General features: G+C 49.8%; 1 long non-coding RNA gene across 2 annotated transcripts in view; it reads left to right on the top strand.

The window, feature by feature from the left end:
• Positions 1-19,819, top strand: part of LOC121453494 — a 43,014-nt gene extending 23,195 nt beyond the window's left edge. For both annotated transcript variants that reach the window (XR_005975016.1, XR_005975015.1), the window contains 2 exons: positions 12,450-12,586; positions 19,133-19,819. This is a non-coding gene — a long non-coding RNA (uncharacterized LOC121453494). The remainder of the gene's footprint in view (positions 1-12,449; positions 12,587-19,132) is intronic.
• The last annotated feature ends 393 nt before the right edge of the window (positions 19,820-20,212 follow it).

Genomic DNA, 20,212 nt, shown 5'->3' with positions numbered 1-20,212 from the left:
TAGGGACAGGGACAAGAAGGTCCCTGCAGCTGGAAATCGTCAGGCTTGGTCCGTTTCTGGCCCAAACTCTTTTCTCTTTCTTATGCACTTCACTCTCTTCTCAGGGATTTCTCAAAACTCCCAAGGCTTCCAGTCTGAGGAAATGGACAGTTTCAAGGTTAGAGAGGACACAAAGAGTGATAGAGGGCTCACGCTGGCTTCCTGTGTTCCAGTCATAGCCTCCCCAAACACTTCAGGACAATACCTCAGCCTAGAGGACAAATGGCTACTTCTTTTTCTTTTCTTTTTTCTTGGGACAGAGTCTCACTAAGTGACTCTAGATGCCCTGGAACTCACTCTATAGACCAGGCTGGCCTCAAGATCACAGAAATCTGCCTGCCTCTTCCTCCTGTGCGCTGGGATTAAAGGCGTGCACCACCACACCCAGCTCAAATGACTATTTCTAACAAAACCAAACAAAAAAGCTTGCTCCCTCCCCAAAACCTGAGGTGGGTAAGCAAATGGTGCTTGTCACGTTGGCCACCTGCTGGCCAACCAATGAAGTCCAGTGTCCCTAAGACTGGTGACTGTTTTGCATTGTTTTGGAGACAAGGTCTCACGTAGCCCAGACTGACCTCAAACTCAGTACGTAACCAGCGATAACCTTGAACTTCTGAACCTCTTGCTTCCACCACTTCCGGTTTATGTGCCGCTCTGGATCACAGCCAGGGCCTTCTGCATGCTAGCCAAACACTCTATCCATAGAGCTACAGCGCTACCCAGCCCATGAGACGAGTCAGTCTTAACTATGGTAGGTTTGCCCATTCCCCCTTCCCGTCCTTATGTTCCATCAGCAAACATCACTGAGGAGCAAACTTCTCACAGGGAGATTTGGGGTCACTGCTGTGCTTTGTGGCAAGAGCCGAGAAAGGGCTTTAGGCTGTTGCACACTGAGTGGCTCGTGTGCAGAAGAGGTTTTTCTGCTTGGGTCGAGAGTGGGTATCCTGGGCTCTGTCTGTACTTCAGCTAGACATATGAACGCAGTTGGAGCCGGAGAATTTAGACAGTCATGTACAGCTTCTATTTGCTGAATAGAATCACTGAAGTCTGGGAGCCTTGTGGACAGTACTGCAATTACTGCAGTCCGGGAACTTTGTGGACAGTACTACAGTTACTGCAGCTGAGGAAGTGGACGCTCAGAGGGGTTAAGTACTTAGTCAAGAAAACACAGCAAGAAAAGGACTAAGGTTTGAGTGGGAATCTATCCGGCTTCAGAGCTCCCAAGATTGTATAATACTTCATGGGCATGATTCTTAGGACCCCTCCCCACCCCAAAATGTCCCCATTGCTTCAGCTGAACAGCGCTACTGCTGGGGTTCTGAAACCAGGGAGCTAGAGTCCTTGGAAACCGTCTTAAGGGATGTTATGACGTCAGAGCAAAGAGGGTGGGAAGGATCTATGGAGTTTTCTTCCCATCCGTTAGCCATTTCTTTGTCATTGGAAGCTGGCAGGGGAGGCTTTGCCAGCAGAAGTATCACAAAGACTTTTTGCCAGCCTATCACCTATCACTCCTTGGGAAAGGTCAAAGAACAGCAATCTAAAGGTCCAGGGGCCAGCCAGCTCATGGGACCAATCATAGGGCTTAACCCTACCCTTCTAGAAGGTACTGGAGCTCTGCATTCATCCCCACAGCCTGAGGCTGGCGGGAAGGTGGATGTTATTCTCTGACTTCTTGGGGCATCCCCTGACTGCCCCAGCCAGCGACAGCTCCAGTCTCTCACCCTCGTGGCTTACACCATAGAACTGGACTCTGAAGATCTATTGTCATGTATTAGTCTCGTTTTTCCAGTTAGCTCATTAGCCTCTCGAGGGCAGGAGATCACAGGTGACCCCTCCTTGCCTCCCCCACAGCACTTGGTGAAGGCTGTGCTTTCTTGGAAGTCAGCCAACACTGATTGGTTACTTGGAACCCTCTAGACTGCATTTAAGAACTGGCATGCACATGCTTATAAATTTACTTGTGTCCATGTATATGTATGATATATATGTCTGACATGTACGTAGGGTGCAGGTGTCCCTGTGCATCAGAATGGCACACATACATGTACCATGTTCCTATGTAACGTGATACACCAGATATTAAGGAGAAATTGAGTATGGTGCAGGCTGTCCAAGCCCAGAGCGAGGAAAGAGACCATTAGAGGAATAGTAACAACACATGTGGCAGCTTGCACCTGTAATCCCATCCCTACGACGCTAAAGTAAGGAGGCTCATGAATCTAAGGCTAGCCTACGCCACATATCAAAACCCTATCTAGAAATTAATGGCCTCCAGCAAGTTAGAGCAGATGACGTACCGTGATTCGCGAGTACACCGCAGAGTCACAGCTCAGGCAATCTAGGGAGACAGATCAGGAAAGGGCTAGTGAAGAAAGGAAAAACTGGCCAGGACTTGGAGTCTGTTGGGGATCGAACCGCTTCCCCCACCCCAAGGATGTGTTCATCTGACTCCTAACACCTGTGAACACTACCTTGTTTAGAAGCTGAGCCTTTGCAAACACCATCAACTTAAGACGAAATCATTGCTGCATGAAGGGACGACAGCCTACTGCTCCAACAACCAGTGTGCTTCTCGAAGGACATCTGGTCACAGACACAGAGTGATAACAGTGTCACATGACCAGAGAAGTATGGGGGCGGGTAGTCCATCAGCTGAGGACACCGTGCATTGCAGTCTTCAGAAACTCCTGAAGGTTGTGGGCCTCAGTGACTGTTTCCTGCCCCCCCCCCCCCCGGCCCACACACTCAGACAAGAGCTAGAACTTTCCTGAGACTCAGAGGTGTAGAACACAGGGCTTTCTCCAAAGCCCTCGGAAAGGAACTCACCATACTGGCGCGACTTCAGAGTTCTGGCCTCTAGAACTGTCAGTGAAAAAATTCCTTTGCCTTTAAATCATGGTAATTTGTTATGGCAGCCCTGGGAAATGAACCCAGAGGCCTACCAGGAATGCACTGGGTGAGGGAAAAGGGGGAAGAATGATTCTGTCACAAAAAACCCAGCTGCAGTGGGGCTTGGAGGAGTGGGGGCATGCTGCAGAGAGTAGTGGAAAGCTTAGCTGATCGGGAAAGTTCCCTGGGAGATGGGGAAGGAGAGTTACATGTTAGATCCTGCATGTTTGTGTGTATGTTTTACAGGGTTGTGTAATTATCTGAATGTGTGCCCATGCATGTACTTCCTGAAATTCCACTCTGCTTTTATGATATCTGGTTTAGTATGCTCCTGCATGGCTGATGTATGCCTTGACCTATGTGTGTGACTTGTATGCCAGGGCATTAATGTGGATAGTCTACAAGTCTGTGTATTGAATTCAAAGCAGTTAGAGGAAGGCTGGAGCAGGAGCAGCCCCGTTTCTCTGTTTACACTCTTGGGGAACACTGTAAATACGCCTGGCCAGAGTATGAGATGACAGGTAGAAGGCGGGGGCTGGCGCTGGGGTGTACTTGTCCTGGTTCAAGAAGACAAGACAGGGCAGGGGGCTTGGGAGGGACAGAAGTGGTCTGTTCTTAGGCTGGAAATATGACCCAACAGTAAATACATACAAAAGATCTCTTGCAAAAGGCCAGGGTTTCTATATGTGCTTGCAACAGCCTTCGATTCCAGTTCTGGAGGATCCAATGCCTTCTTCTTGCCTCCTAGGGCTCTTGCTGCCCATATATTCGTGCAGGATCACACACAAATTTAAACAAATTTAAAACAAAACAAAAAGAAACTTCTTCTTCTTCTTCTTCTTCTTCTTCTTGTAAGTGCTTAGTTCCTGAGATTGACAGCTATAGGTGGCCTTAAGTATGGCTGTGGTCCCTTTCGTACCATGGCCTAGCCACACTGGCACAGCTCCTGAAGAGCCTCAGTTAGCATAGGGCGAGAGAGATGGCTCAGTGGTTAAAAGCACAATACTGCTCTTGCAGAGGATCTGAGTTTCATTCCTAGCACCCACATCAGGCAGCTCACAGTTGCCTGTAACTCCAACTACAGGGAGATATGACACCCCTTTTCTGGGCTTTTTGGGGACCTGTGCATGAGTGATCATGAACACACATTACAAATAATCAAAAAAAAATCTTTAAGAATGACCGAGTTTATAAAAGCACATTCTGTGATTTGGTCAAATCCCTACCTGCCTGGGAGTCTCTTAGAAGAGTCCCATTCTTTGGAGAAAGGTTACAGCTGAGGGCAGGAACCAGGGAAAGAACCACCCCATCCCAGCCCCGACAGAAGGTTACATATGTATATGTTGTTTTTCCCCCCTGGGGACATCTCAAGCAGAGATTTTTATGAAATCTAAGAACCACTTCTCTGTTCCAGGCTGACATTGAGAGCTTGAGTGTGTGCATGGTGTGTGCAGGTGTGTGCAAGCATGCGGAACTTCCAACCTGCTTCCTCTTCGAGAATATGGTTAGCTCAGGATGTCAAGTGCAGCCCCAGGCCCCGCCAGCTGCTGCCATGGTCAGATTGCAGGGGGCTGTCCTTGATGAGGCCAGTAGAACAGACAGAGCCTGTGGTAAGTTCGGGAAGAGAGGCGGAGGCTGCTGCTTTGAGGCTTGGAGCTCTCTAGGATCAGTCTTTGACGACCCTTAGACTGAGATGGTTCCAGGCAGGAGCAAGCCTTGAATGTGGAGTTGGGGTGGACAGGTAGGATGATGAGAGGAGCATGCACACAGGCTGTGAGGGAAGAGTTAGGACATTTCAGGACCTTGGCCAGCGTCCTTGAGTTCCTAGGGTGCCAAAGGTTGTCTGCCAGTTTCCAGATACCTGGATTGTGGCAGGCCTATGGGTCCAGTAGAGATGCTGAGGGCAGGGAGAGATACTACTAAAATTTGAGACTTACCCGGGTACTTCATTAGGGTTATAGAAGCTCTTTAGAAGCTGGATGTGGAAAAGAGTCGCTCATAAGTCCCCCAAGAATGAGGAAACAGGGTCTTCTGGGGCTCGGATCTGGGAAGGAAGAAGAGCGTGCTGAGGCTGTGTTTCTTTGCCCCCCTGCATCATGCACAGGGCCAAGCATTTAGCACTTCCCACCCCGGATAACCAAACTCTATTGTTCCTTTGGGGAGCAGTCAGGAGCAGAGGCATTTCTGTAGCTATTCAAGAGGCCTCTCCCATGTCCTTTCTTGATGCCGCCTGCCGCTTTCCTGTGGCTAGCTGCTGCTGCCCACGCCTTGCCCTTTGCAGCCCCCATTGCAACTGGCAAGACTTCACTGCCACCAGTGCGGGGATGCTCCTCTGCCCCCCGACCCCGTGGCTCTCTTTTTTCCAAAGAACTTTTTAAGAGCAATTAATCAACCTTATCACATCCTTTCTATGGAGTCTCACACAAGGAGGGATGTAGAAAAAGCTTCCTGCTCCTAGAAGCCAGTCATGTGGATATGCGGACACCCAGGTAGCTGGTTGACAGATTCTTCCCTGGGCACCGCCGCCCCTTCCAACTTTGGAACTGGCTGCAGTATGACCCTGACCCAGGAGAAAAAAGTAGGGAACACCTGCTGGCTCTTAGCCTTGCCCATGTTCCCCCCCCCCCCCCCCCGATCCGCTCCCTTCAATTATTTCAAGCTCATTCTCCCAATCCTTCCCTAGGCAACTTCTTGGGTCAAGGGTCATGTGCAAAGCGTTTGGAGATGAATACCCATGAGTGTGGAGAAGTATGACCTCCGTGAATGACAGCCTCTCCCTTGCACACGGGACCCACCCTTTTGCAGCAGCCAATGACATGGATAAAGAGTGTGTCCGAATGCAAATGTGTCCAGTCAATCCAGCAGCACACGGTCCTTCGAGCAATCTAGTCTAGGCTCTGGAGTTTTGATTTCCAGAGAGTAGCACATCAAATAATGGGGCCCTGGGCGAGAGGAATCCTAGGGCCACCTTAGCTGGTCCTGATGCCAGTAGATGGAGCCCCACCACCACTCTGTTCTAGGATCCCAGCTGGGTCCGGGGATGTCCCGAGTAAGTGATGTGGGAGCTAGGGAGAAGTAGGGCCTAGGCTGGAACCTAGTGAAAGAAGACCAGGTCAAAATGAGACACTGACTATACACCAGCAGATGCCAGGCCCTGCCTTAGTTACCCTATAAAAACAAGCTCATATTATCTACACGCTCTTTCCTTAAAATAAGCATTTATTTTTTATTTAATATGTGTGGTGTTATTTGTGGAAGACAGAAGAGAGAGTTGGAGTTCCAGTCAGTTGTGAGCCACCTGCTGAGGGTGCTGGGAACTGAACTCAGCTTCCCTGGAAGAGCAGCAAGCATTCCTAACTACAGAGCCATCTTTCCACCTCCCACACACACACCCTCCCAGCCCCAAAAGTTCTTTTTAGTAAAAGGCGAAAGATTTATACGATCTGAAGAGAAACCAGAGTATCAAAAGTTCTTTTAAAAAAAAATACTTATGTATACAATATTCTGTCTGTGTGTATGCCTGCAGGCCAGAAGAGGACACGAGACCTCATTACAGATGGTTGTGAGCCACCATGTGGTTGCTGGGATTTGAACTCAGGACCTTTGGAGGAGCAGGCAATGCTCTTAACCTCTGAGCCATCTCTCCAGCCCACCCCAAAAGTTCTTAAGGGAACTAAAGTTTAACATAATGAAGCTTACATGGTGAAGAAGCCACAAAGCCAGTCCTGAACCAAATTATGGAGGCTTTTGTCGCCATTGTTTTGTTTTTAATCTTTGCAAAAGTTTTAAATGTAAGTCAGAGTGCTTACATCACTCGCCCAGCTCCCCGGTGCCCTTAATAAGAATCCCTTTTCCTTTCCACTCAGCAAGCCCATGCATCTCTCTAACCTCAGCCCCTCCTACTCTACCGCCCCTTCCGCAGGGCTGGCACCTCCTTTCAGATCCAAAGCACACATGTTCTCTTCCCAAGCCTCTTGCCCTCACTGCACTGCTGCTCTGGGCACTTTCCCTCCAAATCTCTACCGGGCAGCTGCTTATTTTTCAGGTCAAACGCTGCCTCCTCAGAGAGGTCCTTTCCCCACTGCCTCGGCACCACCAATGGCCTCCCTCCTTTCATCCCAATTTATTTTATTCACAGCAATTAAAATTATTCATTCCTCACCTTAATCATCGACTGTCTTGTTGCTAGAAGAGAAGTTCCTTCAGGGAAGAAACCTTGTTTGTTCGCCACGGTACTCCCGGGGCCTGGTGCTTAATAATTGCTCAATAAATGTTTGATAAGTGAGTGGTCTCTGAAAAGCTCCAGGGGCCCCAAGAGGGACAGGATGATGGGCATGAGAAAAAGGATACAGATAGAACCCCGCCAAAGGGTTGCAGAGCACACTGCAGCCTGATCACTGGGCAGCTGAGCTGTCTATCTGTCCATGAGATAGCCTGGCCTCCCTTGTTGAGTGGAGAATATATATATCTTTTGTTTGTTTGTTTGTTTTTGTTTTTCGAGACAGGGTTTCGAAAAAAACCAGGACAGGTAGCTTTGGTGCCTGTCCTGGAACTCACTCTATAGACCAGATTGGCCTTGAACTCATAGAAATCCACAGGCCTCTGCCTCCTAAGTGCTGGGATTAAATCCACCACCCAGCCTGAATGGAGAATGTACGTGGACTCATTTCCTCAGACGTTGTGTGAAGTCAGGTGGAAGAGATGAAGTTACCTGGTGTTGCTGAATCAGAGATGAATGTCCTTGGGTGCCCTGGGTGTCCCCCCAACCTTTCCAGATTTGGGGTGAGGTTCAGGGAAGCTCTGGAGCCTGCGTTGCCTGCCCTCGGGGTTGCAGCAGGCATTGCCTGGAGGAGGGGGAGGCTGCTGTTGAAGGAACCTGATCTTTTCCTTTTGCTGACATTCTTAGAGTTGGCATTTACAACCTCAGGGTTCTATTCCGAGGAGGCCTTTTGCATTTGATGTAAATATTATGGTGATGAGAGGTGACACAGAGAAACCCTGTAGGAAATCGAAATCCACCCCCACCAGGCTGGGAGCCTCTCCCGCTGCCTCTTTGGGTTGGTATGCAGAGGACTGATTCCTCCCAGGTCTTGGGTTAACCCAGAAGAGCCCCCTCCACCCATAGGCAGCAGGGTCTGGGAGCTGCACCCTGGTTATTTTTCCAATTTGTGGAACCACATTCATCCATCAATGTGGGAAGCAATCAGGGCGAGTCCTGAGCCAAGTAGTGCTACAGCTATTCTTTGTTGGGGGGCGGGGGTGGCCGTGGTGTTGTTTTCCAGAGGAAGGGTGGGAAGTCTTTAGCTGGATGGAAATGAAAATGAAGGCTCCAAGCCCTGGGGTGTTCCCTAAGTCGGTTGCTGTCCCATCCACTTCTTCAGTGACTACCAGTTCAAATTGTCTCCCAGCAGTTTACCCTGTATTTACATGTCTCTCCTGACTACTGGGGCCCTCTGGCAGCTGCAGTGTTCCTTAGTGACAGCCTAGTGACAGTTCTCTTCCCAAACAGCCTGAGAGATGATCACACACACACACACACACACACACACACACACACACACACACACAAACACTAAAGCAGCAGGGCCCTTATGCGGATAGTTCTTTGATAACGCTGTGAGGCTGTGTGTCCAGGGACAACTTGCTGATCTCTCTGGACTCCATATGCTTCAAATGGGGAAGATAATGTCACGTGATTATATGAGGATCCCTTGGCATGAATGACCGGTCAGAAAGTGGAGCAGAAACAATCAGGTCCAGAGGGCTTGGCAGAGTCAGTGTGGACCAGGGGCCAGTCACTGCTCTGGAAGCCCATCAATTACAGCTTCTCTTCCTGCTGTGCCATGAGATCTGCCCGAACACTGGCTAGACACCCAATTGGTAAACTGGTTGCTGGATGCATGAGTGTTTCTGAGAGCATCAGTAAGCTAGAACAGCCAAGCTGCTGTTCTGCAGCCTGAGACAGGAGTTCAAATCTCAGTGAGGCATCGGGCATTAGACTTTTCAAAGTTTTGATTCCTTCATTTCTAAGAAGGAAGTGAATTTTACAAAGATTAAATTGGAAAGGGCTTGGCATTTATCAAGCCTTTTCTGAACATCCCTGCAAAGGGTTTTATGTTGTAGTGGGAAAGACCAATGATTTGACCAAGAGATCTAGATTAAATCTACCTCCATCTCTTATTTCCCGTCCTACCTCTGTCTCTTGTTTACTGTACTGTCTTCAGCTAATAATTGCACCTCTAGCTCCCAATCTATAGAGAAAAGCCTGTCAAGCAGAGCATTAGAGACTCACACTGACCATCCCAGCTCTTAGCAGTCAAGCCAGGGAGGCTGCAATGAGTTTCAGCCTTGCCTGGGCTACAGGGTGAGACCAAAAACACTACAGAAAGAAAGCGTGCAAGAGTGTAGTATTATCTGGCTTTAAGTGGCCATGAAGAAAACTGAGAATCTGGCGTGAAGAAGACGCTTAATGCTTATATAATGAATAGCAACAGTGGAAAGATTTAGGGTCTGGATTGAGAGAACTTGGGTAGATTGCCTAGATTTGTTATTTGCTCCATGCGTGATTTGGGACAAGTGACTTCACCTCTATGAACCTTGAATTCTCTTGCTATAAAACAGGGTAATATGTATCCCCCCAGCATTATTGTAGAATTAAATTAGACAGTTAATATTAAAACACCTCATAAACCATAGGACGCTGTGTTCACTCTAGTTTAACATTATTTTGAGGAGAGCTCTGGGGAAGGAGCTGTGAGGGCTTCAAAGACAGTCAGTCTGTGGTTCCGGTCCTAGATGACCTATGATAGCTATGGGGAGGGGAGAGGCACAAAACAAGGAGCAGAACTCCATGAAGATCTCTATCCATTCACTAACTGCATACATGTTTACAGGGTGTCTTCCTAACCCAAGGCATGGAAGGTCTACTAGAGATTTTAGGTTAGATTTGGCAGAGGAGCCTAGAAGGCCAAAATCAGGCTTCTAGATTTACTGTCCTGTGGGTAAAGGTCCTCTGAGAGCTTATATGCTTTGAGTTACCTTGTGGTGACTTCTGGCCAGCTGAGTCACTTCCCTCAGTCACCTCTGAGGCCAGGGAATGCAGAGACAATTGTGAGACCATTTGAATTAGCTATTCAGTGGGTGGCCTCTCCCCAAAGGTCAGAGGCCTATCTGACCACCACAGCTGGCAGTCACAAAGGACCTGACGAGAATCCAATCTAATGGTGCTGCAAAGGCTGAAGCCACTCTTCTGGGAATGGGAGGGTGAGCTACAAGGTGATTTTGCTGCTGTCACAATTTCCCTTTAGACACAACCTGTCTCGAGGGCCAAAATAGCAGCTTTGCAGGCAGAAAGTATTGTGACATCATCCTCAGATTCAGCCAGATTCATCAACTCCTCTCCAGCCAGCCAGTCTCCCTTGTTTCTTGGAGACATGTGTCAAGGCCCTAAGGGACAATCTTGGTGGCCCAAAGGTCCCATCTAGCCTCTTGGCCCCAGTTCTGGTCTCTGTCTAAGAACAAGACACTCCTAGCCCCAGCTGATTGCCACTAGGAAAAGAAGAAAGTGTTTGTGCCTGTGGCTGTACTTTCAGTCATTCTGGTGCCCCAGGGTTGAGTGTAAGGCCTGCAGGGTAAGGAGCATACAGACTGGGCTAGAGATGCAAGGATGATACCTGGCCTGGAGGCTGTACTGAAGGGGTGAGAAGTCAATCTGCGGTTGCTGGGAGACAGAAGGGAGGGAGGTAAAGAAGGACATAAAGAGAACAGAGGTGTTTGTGTGTGTGTGTGTGTGTGTGTGTGTGTGAGAGAGAGAGAGAGAGAGAGAGAGAGAGAGAGAGAGAGAGAGAGAGTGTGAGAGAGAAAGTGTGTGTGTGTGTGCAGGCAAAGCAGAGGATAGCAGGCAGGAATGGAGACTCCACAGCCTCCACTGATTAGAAGGGTTTTGAAATTGATAAATTACTTTGTATCAGGGCAAAATGATTTGACCAGATTTCAAATGTCTTAGAGAAGGGAAGCTTCTCTTGGGCCAAGTATTGATTGCATTTAATAGAGCTGGGACTTTCTCACTTAAAAACAACAAAATAAACATCTGGGAGAAGGCACTAATCTCTCTCCCTCCCTCTCTCTCTTCCTCCCTCTCTCTCTCCCTCCCTCGCTCTTTCCTCCCTGTCCCTCCCTCTCCCCTTGTCTGCCTCTCTCCCTCTCTTCTTTGCTTGCTTTCTCCCCTCTTCTTAAGAACAGCAAAGAAAACAGAGACTGCCCCAGCCTGGGGGCACTGCTGATGTTGAGCTGTGGAGCTCCTTTGGGGCAGATTGATGGTGGGGTTTGGGAGAAGAGGGGGCCTTGGGTTGGTCCCATTCTTCACAGATCGATTTTTGCCCAACAGGGACTGTCAGGGCCTTTGATAAATCACTAGACCAAGTGATGAATGCCCTGAGGCAGGATAGGGTGGGATGGGGGTAGGATGCTAGTCTGGGAGGCAGCCCAGGGAAGGGCAGGGGCAAGGAGAAAGGGCTGGTGAGTAGAAGGAAACAAGCAAAGTTAGCCCTAAATAAATCTGCAAGATACACGGATACCTTGTCTCTCAACGAGATTTGACCACGATCATTGGCTCAACGGCACTTCAAAATCCATTTTCAACCTGTCTCTTGTCTGTCTCTTGCTGTCTGTCTCACTGTCTGCCTCTTTATCTGACTTCCAAATGAACTCTGATGGTTTCTTCCCAGGAGAGGATTTGCCTGGGCTTCCTGAAAAACAGAGAAAATCTTAGGAAAGTGGGAGGCAAGGAGGCGTTTTGCAGTGACAGAGGTCAGGGAGGGCAGAATGGCACAGGGTGGTCTCCCTGCAGGGTGTAGTTACAGCAAGGACTGATAGCAGCAGAGAGGGAGGGGGCTGTGAGAATGCACATAGGAGCTTGTAGGACAGCTCTGACCAGGAACAACCAGGTTTCCCTAAAGGGAAAGGCCATGTGTGTGGCCTGCCTTGGAGATGACTCAGATCATAGATTACAGACTTGAATCCGCTCTCACTGACTTGGACATTTTGCTCTCTCAACTTCCCTATCTATAAAATGGAAAAATAGAACAACAATCCAGTATGACTCATTATCCTAATTAGCATAAAACTGGGCCTGGCCTAGAGCAAACACCGGTTGGTGAACATTAGCTAGGGAACCCCGCTATTCTTCCTGGTGTAATAGTAAGGCAGATTCTGAAGTCACAGCTGCACAAAGCATGTCGGCCACTGTGGGGACTCCTAGCTCTGCCAGAGGGTGGAGAACGCTATCAGATTTTCCATCTATAGGCCCATTTACGTCTGTTCTCTGCCCCACAGCGAGTGCTGGTGCATCATGGGCCTAGGGCTCTATTAGCTTCTCTGTAGTAGAAGTGACTGGAACACAGCCCTCCAAATACCCCCAGGGTCCCCAGCTGGACTCCCGGATCTTGGGTTTGGTGCCTCCTCCCTGGCTGGACCCGAGACTCTGTCCATGGTGCTAACCCTCATCCCCTGCCTTTCCTCAGCCCTGCACTCCTGACCGCCAACTTCAACATCTCTAAAGACCTCCTCATCTCAGGGATGAATTCTGAGCTCACGTTCTGGACCGCTGCCAGGAAGAAGGAAGCGGCGTTAGTTTAAAGCATCACACAAAGGGCCGCAGGTAATTATGTCTCTTTTAAGCTGCTAACAGGATTGGCCGTTTGATAAATGGGAGGATTTGAGGCTGTTTTGTCACTGACAAGCTGTTGTAAGATCATATTGGAAGCTGAAGACAGTTTATCTTCATGTGTGTGGTGGAGAGAGGGGAATTCTCCGTGGATTTTACACCCTCTTCAAATTAATGTGATTTCCTAGGCTGGTCCTGGGCACAGAGTGAGTGATCTTTATGACTTACCCCCTGATTAGATTACCTGGTTCAGCGGCCACCTCCAACCCCTCGGAGTGCCCTGGAGCTCACCAGGGCCCTCCCCCACCTCATCCCACCAGCTTCCAGCACCTCATGCTTCCCTCTGACCTCCCTACTCTCCTCTGCTAGCTCTACTCACAGACCCATTTGCTAAACAAGCCCACAGCTCAATTACTGTTGGCTGTCCCGAGAGCAAGAGAGATCTGGTTTCTTTAGCTCCTCTGGAGGGAGTAGAGAAGAGGCAAGCATGGGAGTGGGAGGGAGGGGAGGAACCAGCAAATGAGAGGAGAAATGAGACAAAGAGAGAGTTGAAACAGAAAAACAAGCTGAGCCAGAAACAAGAGTAGACAAAAACAGTAGCAAAGGGATAAGAATGGCTTTCTGTTTTATTTCTAGAACCTTCCTTAGAACCACAGGTACCAGCTTCCCTTTCCTGAAGCTGGAATTAGACAGGTCCCCAGGCATTTCTTACCAGATGACGGCTTTCTGTCTTCACAACACATGCTACTATTATCCTGCTTAGTTCTTTATGTTTACGGTACGTAAGACCCCCATGAGAGCAGAGGTCACGGTTGCCATATTCTTCCTAGAGCTCCCGCACACAGTAGGCTCTTGGTAAGTGGTTATGGACTGCGTGGTGAGGCAGGGGTTTGGGAAGGGGTGGCAAAGGGGTAGGACTGGCTTGGCATCCTGGCACAGACTTGAAGGCAAGTGGAAGGTTGCCTGGTGTGGTGCTGGGTCCTTAAGGTCACCACGACTGGCTAGAATTTAAGAGACATTTCCGGTGAGCGAATGCTTCAGGAACTCTTTAGATAAAATTAGGCATCCTCTAAAACAAAACTTCTCAAGATGTGACCTGTGCAACACTTGTCCCTGAGTTCCCTAGAAGTCTGCTTTTCTCTACACAATTCTAAAGTGGTGTTGTGGGAAGCAGGTCAGCTGGAGGTTCCTGGCTTCTGCTGGAGTGGAGTAAGTGTGTGTGTGTGTGTGTGTGTGTGTGTGTGTGTCTAGAATGCCTGCAATAGAATAGGGAAGCTAATGCCTATTATGTCTAGTCCAGTTCATTTTACAAACTTGAAGCAACTTACAGGTAAGCATTCAGAGATAAAGCTAGCATATGGGGGCAGTTCTTCTACCCTCCTCAAGACTTCTGAGGAAGAGGAGGACAGCAACAGATGCGGGAATAAGAGGATCCCTTCCTGCTCCAGGCCAACTGAAGCTATGCAGCTGGTCAGCCATGCCTCATTTGCCAGACAAGCTGTGCACCCACCCTGTACCCCAGGCTAGGTTCCCTGCTTTGTCAGGGACCCCCCCCCACTCCATTGTCAGTAATCTGTGTTCTATTACTGATTGGATACTGTACCAGTACATCAGCTTCTTTCCGCCCCCTCTCCCTCACATACACACACACACTCACACACTCACACACTCACACACACACATACACTCACACACTCACACACTCACACACACACTCACACACTCACACACACTCACACACTCACACTCACACACACACTCACACACTCACACTCACACACACACTCACACACTCACACACTCACACACACACATACACACACACTCACACATTCACACACACACACATACACACACACTCACACACTCACACACACATACACACACACTCACACACTCACACACTCACACACTCACACATACACACACACTCACACACTCACACACTCACATACACACTCACACACTCACACACTCACACACACACATACACACACACACTCACACACTCACACACTCACACACTCACACACTCACACACACACTACAGCCCCATCATACCAGACACAGTCAGGGTGCTCACTAGACATTCGGCACATAGCAGTAGGTGCTCCAGAATGAAGGGCCGTTTGCCTGAGTCATGGTGCAGCCTGAATAGAGAGAAGTGCTGGGATTTGTGGAGGTGATATGGAAGGCAAGGTCCAGCCGGTTGGAAAAAAAATAGCTCACCCATCCCATTACTGCCCGAGAAAACCAAAGCATAATAGAGCTACCACCACCTCCCACCCAACCTACACTCCAGCAGCCCTGGCCTTACATAACACCTCAAATAATGCATGTCTGGGTACCTTAGAAGCATCCATTGCTCTGCATGCAATATGTATTTCTTTGCACCACCTTAAATCACTTTAGTCTTCATGGACCTTTCTAGATCTCTGACTCTGTATCTTTTGCTGTTAGCAAACTGAGCACTCTTCCACCAAACACGCACCTGGTATCTGTCTTCTTCTTTGGACTGAGAGCCTCATAATAGGACAGACTACATCTGAGTCTTGCCCACTGAGGGGGTCTCTGGTCCTCCTACCCACAGGGCAAGGCATGTTGCAGACTTTGAGATAGGAAGACGAAGGCTTAGACAAATCCATTTGTTTTGAGGAATAACTCCCGAACATCCATTCCCAAGGCCCTGAGGATGCATTGGCAGGCTAAAAGGTATTCTCTCTCCCTCACAGAGGCTTTAAACTTAGCGTGATATGCAAAGGTGTCAAATGATCGTATAATAATGCAAACAAGCAAATCTGTATTGTAGGAAAGGGGCTGACTGGGCCAAGAATGGTCAAGCAAGCTGGGTTGCCAGCCCTTCCTTAGAAGGTTGTCCTTAGAAGATGACATTACTCTGAAGTAGGAGAGTCTAGATGGAGCCAAGACAGAACAAAAAAGTGTTCTGGAGAGAGGTAACGTGATTTTCAAAGGCCCTGCATCAGGACAGGATATAACCTCTATAATGAAACAGAAGTCCAATATGAAATGTGTGGGGTCTCTGAGGGGGACCGGAAGCAGGCCTAAGCCAGACTGCCATGCAGGGCCTTGTCAAATGAACTGAAGCAATTTGTTTCCTCATCAGCAAGCCACAGATTTAAACGCTGAGGAGTTTAAACAGCAGAGGGCGTGGGCACCATCAGCAGTGAGAAGGAAGGATTGCATTTTGAAAAGGTCACTAGGGCTTCTGTGGAAGAAGGAGGAAGGCACTTGAGAGACCCACAGGCCAGTCGGCTGGGTTTTAGCCGTTCAGACTTGGTCCCTCAAGGTAATGGCAGAGATGGAGAGTAGTGGACACTGCGTGAGAGAATGTTTTCAATTAACACCACGGATGAGTCTGTAACAAAACCAGGACAAGTATCTGTCCTTAACGTTTGCCCTTTCTTGTAGCCATTGACTTCCTTGTCAGTCAGGTAGGTCATCAAAGAGAAATGGTTTCCAGTCCTCCTCCAGACCCAGATGCACCCAGAAACATGCCCTGCTTTCACGGGGGTGGGGGTTGGCAGTGTCCTACTCTGTGTTCTTCCAACACCTTCTAGGCTGGACTCAGGCAGGGGGTGAGTTTCTTTCATCCCTGCAGGAGCTTTGCATGCTGGGAAATGTAGTTCTGGAGCAGGAAACTAGGCCCTCTCCTGGCTGTGAGTCTGGCAGGCAGCCTGGTTGCCATGGCAGCAGCTGGGCTAGAGCCACCGAACCATTTCATCCACAGTTCTACTGGCTCTGAGAGCTCCCAGCAAGAAAGCTTGGGCTCCAGGGAGGAGGGAGGGAAGAAGAAGGGAGAGGGAAGGAAGAAGAGGGAGGGAGGATCTTTCAGGCCTTCCCGAGAGGCCTAGGCTAAGCTTACCACTCCATAGGGCTTGAGGATTGAGTAGAGAGAAGTCGCTGGCGCAGGATCACAGCAGGAGTCAGAACGGTTGGGGCTGTTTGAGCCAGTCAGACCCTGTAGGTTCAGCTTTGTGAATGCAGAAGCCCTTAGCCGACCAGAGAAAGGGGGAAGCAGCCATCCCCCCCTGGGAAGCTCAGCCTGAGTGGAAAGGCAAGAGAGTGCGAAAGCATTACTTAGGAAGGAAAAGCCCTGCCCATCTTTTCTCCAAAGCGTCCCTAGGACGCATCCCCTTCTCTCTGCCCGTTGGCCGCAGTTCTAGTCCGTTCTCTCTCCCCGGAGAAGGCTTTCTAAAGCACAAATCTAGCCCTGCCACCGCCCCCTCCCAAACACACACCCCTGTTTAAAATTCTTCAATGGCTCCCCTTTGCCCACGGCTGGACTAGGTCCAGGCCCTCTAGTACGATCATTCATGGCCTTTCTGATTCTGGCCTGCGGCTTGCTGTTCAACCATCCTCCTGCCTCCCCATCTGCTACGCCCTATCAAGGTTTTCTCCTTCACCCCTGTCTTGGCACACATGCTCCTCTCTGCATGATGTGTCCTTTCCTCCACGCCCCCACCTCAAAGCCCACCAAACTGAGCCAAAACAGCCCCTCCCCGTGCAGTTTCCCAAACTCTTCCAGCAGGGAAGAATGAATGGCCCGCTGCTCTGAGCTCCCAGAGCACTTTGTACTTCCCTCTAAAGCACTTATCACCCGTGTTGTGAGGATTGTCTCGGTGGCTGCCTCTTCCCTTCCCTCTCCTCTGCATCCGAGCCATCCCAGGGTCCCCAGAGCCCAGCACAGTATCTGGCACAAGGCAGGCCCTCAATAAATTGTGAGCGGGATTGAATTCAGTAAAGGAAGGCTTTTTGGGCCTTCGCCACACTCCCACTCTGCGTTCCTGGCCTTCTCCTCTCCCAGTTTCTCCCTGGGGGGCCCTGAGTACTTGAGCATGGTGTACCGAGGAGCAGGAGCAGCGGAGCAGCCCCCCCACACACAAGAGCAGTGCCCAGAGGAGGAGCAGCGCCCCAGAAGGAGCAGCACCCTGAGGTGCAGTGCACTGCAGTTGACTGACTAGTGGACCTTGTGAAGAGATGGTCTGTTCTGTTCTGGGCAGGGGTGACCCAGGCACCTGCATGTGGAGACTGTAGACTCTTGGTGTCACCATAAGTTTGCACCAAGTCACGCCCAGGTCTCCAGAGACAAGGTGCCTGTATCGCCTTCGGAGCCATGACTTATGAGCCCAGCTCCAGGATCCGAGAAAACCAATTAGGCTTTTGCATTTCTCCACCTGGAGGCAGAATAATTCCAGGAAAGTCCTTCCTTCTGGGCAGAGGCTCCGTCTGCCTGGGCCTCAGCCTGGTCCTCACCCATCCAGGCTTCCCTGCTGCATCTATGACCTGCTCCTGGGCAGGGAGGAAGGGTTTAATTCTACCGTATTACATCCAGGAGGCCCTTTCTAGGTTGCCATCCTTCCTAAACCTCACATCCTCATTATAATAAGAGGGCTTTGTTTATTTGTTTGTTTTAAAGCCCCTGCTTCTCTGCGGCATCCATTCATTTACATATGAATTCACTTGTTGGTTGATAGTCTCTCTCTCTCTCTCTCTCTCTCTCTCTCTGTCTCTCTCTTTCTCTCTTTAAAGATCTATTAGGTGCCTTCTTGGGTGGAGCTGTAGTAATGACAAAGTGATTCAGAAACACGGTCTCTACTCTCAGGAAGCTTTGGTCTGAGGATTACCCTCAAGTGCTTTGAAGAGGAAGTATGACTGTTAAGTGCAGTGACTGGCCTGATTTGAGATGTCAGTGGTTTTTTTTGCTCATTGGCTATTGGCTGTGGCCCTGTGGTGTGGCAGGTGTGTGTGTGGGGGGGGGGGAGATGAAGATAGGGATGGGCCCGATGTTTCCCTCCCAACCACAGTGGAAGTGGAGAGAGGCCCCCAGGCACTAGATTCTACAGTGCTGATAGGGCCGGGAGAGAGGGGTTGTGAAGAGCTGAAGCAGGAGGCCAGGCTCTTTGGGACCTTCGGGAAGGTTCTCTAAAATGGGAAAACTGGTCCTTTCCACCCTGTAGGAGAAAATGCAAACGGGCGGGCTTTGGCAAGACTGACTTGGCTGAGACCAGGAATAGCCTTCCCTGGTTATGGAGAGGGATAGTGAATTACGTGTTCCTACTGGGAGAGAGGGGAGGGCTTCAGCTTCACAGCCAGGAGGAAGCCATGGTTCCCAGAGCTCTTGGAGGCTGTGGTGTTACCTCTGCAGCTCAGGTGTGAGTCCTGTAAGGGGTTGAGGAGCGAGCAGGCACTGGTGCGATAGCTGCCTCAGGTTCTTCTCTTCCTGCCCCTTCTGCAAGCTGGGCCTGAATGACATCCTCAAATCCTGTTGTTCCCATGACTCCAGAAGCCTGGGGCTTGAGGGAAGATAAGTTTAGCATAGGGACTAGGGTTTGGGGGACATCCGAGATGCTAGGGAGCAGAGAATGATACTGCTGTATAGAGATCCTTGATGCCTCTGGAGACGATGGCAACCTTGCTCTGTAAGTTTTGGATCTCAGTTCCCCTAGTTATAAAATCTGCTAAATGTTGGCCATTTCCGCGAAAATCCCCAGGGTTCTTTGGTTTCTCTTTCTTCTGCAGTTGGAACGGGTGACTTACCGAGAGGCTACAGAGAAATGCTGCCTCCACCCTCTGCCAAGGGACTCAAATCAGCATTTGTTGACATTTCTCAAGACACTCTTAGTGCTGGTGACATTTCAGAGACCTGCTCTCTGACAGGGCTGGAGGATGAAAACCTGACCTTGAAGCCTTTGCTCCAGACTCAGACCCACTGGAACAAACCTAGCCTTTCCTCCAGCACCTCCAACCAGTTTGGAGATACCCAGAGGGCTCTGCTGCCATCTTGGAAATGCTGAGCGGATTAAGACTGAAGCAGGTGTAGGCTCAGCCCTTTCCTTCCAAAGCTTCCACATCTGCCTCTGTTGGATGGAACCCACCATCCTTGCTGTCTTCAGAACAGGGTTGTAAACCCATAGTGGTGAGAAAAGGAAAGTGCTCCATCAACTATGTGCTGTGGTCTGAGTGTGAAGTTCAGATGGAGGCATTAGGGCTGGAGTAGGGGTACAGGATCAGCAGGTGCACAGGCTGGAGGAACCGAGCCAGATTCTGGGAATTTCATACATTGTAGAGAGTCACTTAGTGGGCAGATGTAGACCGCCTTGGTGGGTTACTCAGTCTAGGGGTGTAACCCGCCTGGCAGGGTCAGTAATTCCAGGGTCCCGGAGAGGCACTATCTGGGAGATATGGGCGGGAAAAGAGGAAGGAAGCCCAGCGGGGTTCTTGTCAAAGCCTCCGTTTATTAGAGTCAGGGTTACAGCTTATATAGGATAAGGAATCGGGGGGCACAGGGGCCTGGGCTCTTGCCGCGTGGTTCACGTTGGTCACAGGCCAGGAGGTTACGAAAGGTCAGGTCACAATTCGATTCCTTGGCCAGGAAGTCACGAGTTGACACACCTAGTTCTCTAGATAATTGGAGTGTGGGGCGGGTTCCGCTAACAGAGAGCTCTCTATTAGCAGACAATTGGGTGTGGGGTAGGCTCTGTCAATAGAACAGTTCTCAATACAATTGGGGGTGTGGGGTTCTCTGCAGACTCCCCAGGGCGATGGTTCCCGTAATAATTTGGGGGGAAAACGGCTCCTGACAGGCAGAGGTCAGGCAGA

Source organism: Microtus oregoni, unplaced genomic scaffold, assembly GCF_018167655.1.
Source record: "Microtus oregoni isolate MIOR12 unplaced genomic scaffold, Mior012 000011F_ref0000422, whole genome shotgun sequence".
Classification (NCBI taxonomy): domain Eukaryota; kingdom Metazoa; phylum Chordata; class Mammalia; order Rodentia; family Cricetidae; genus Microtus; species Microtus oregoni.
This window is presented reverse-complemented; position numbering and strand designations above follow the sequence as displayed.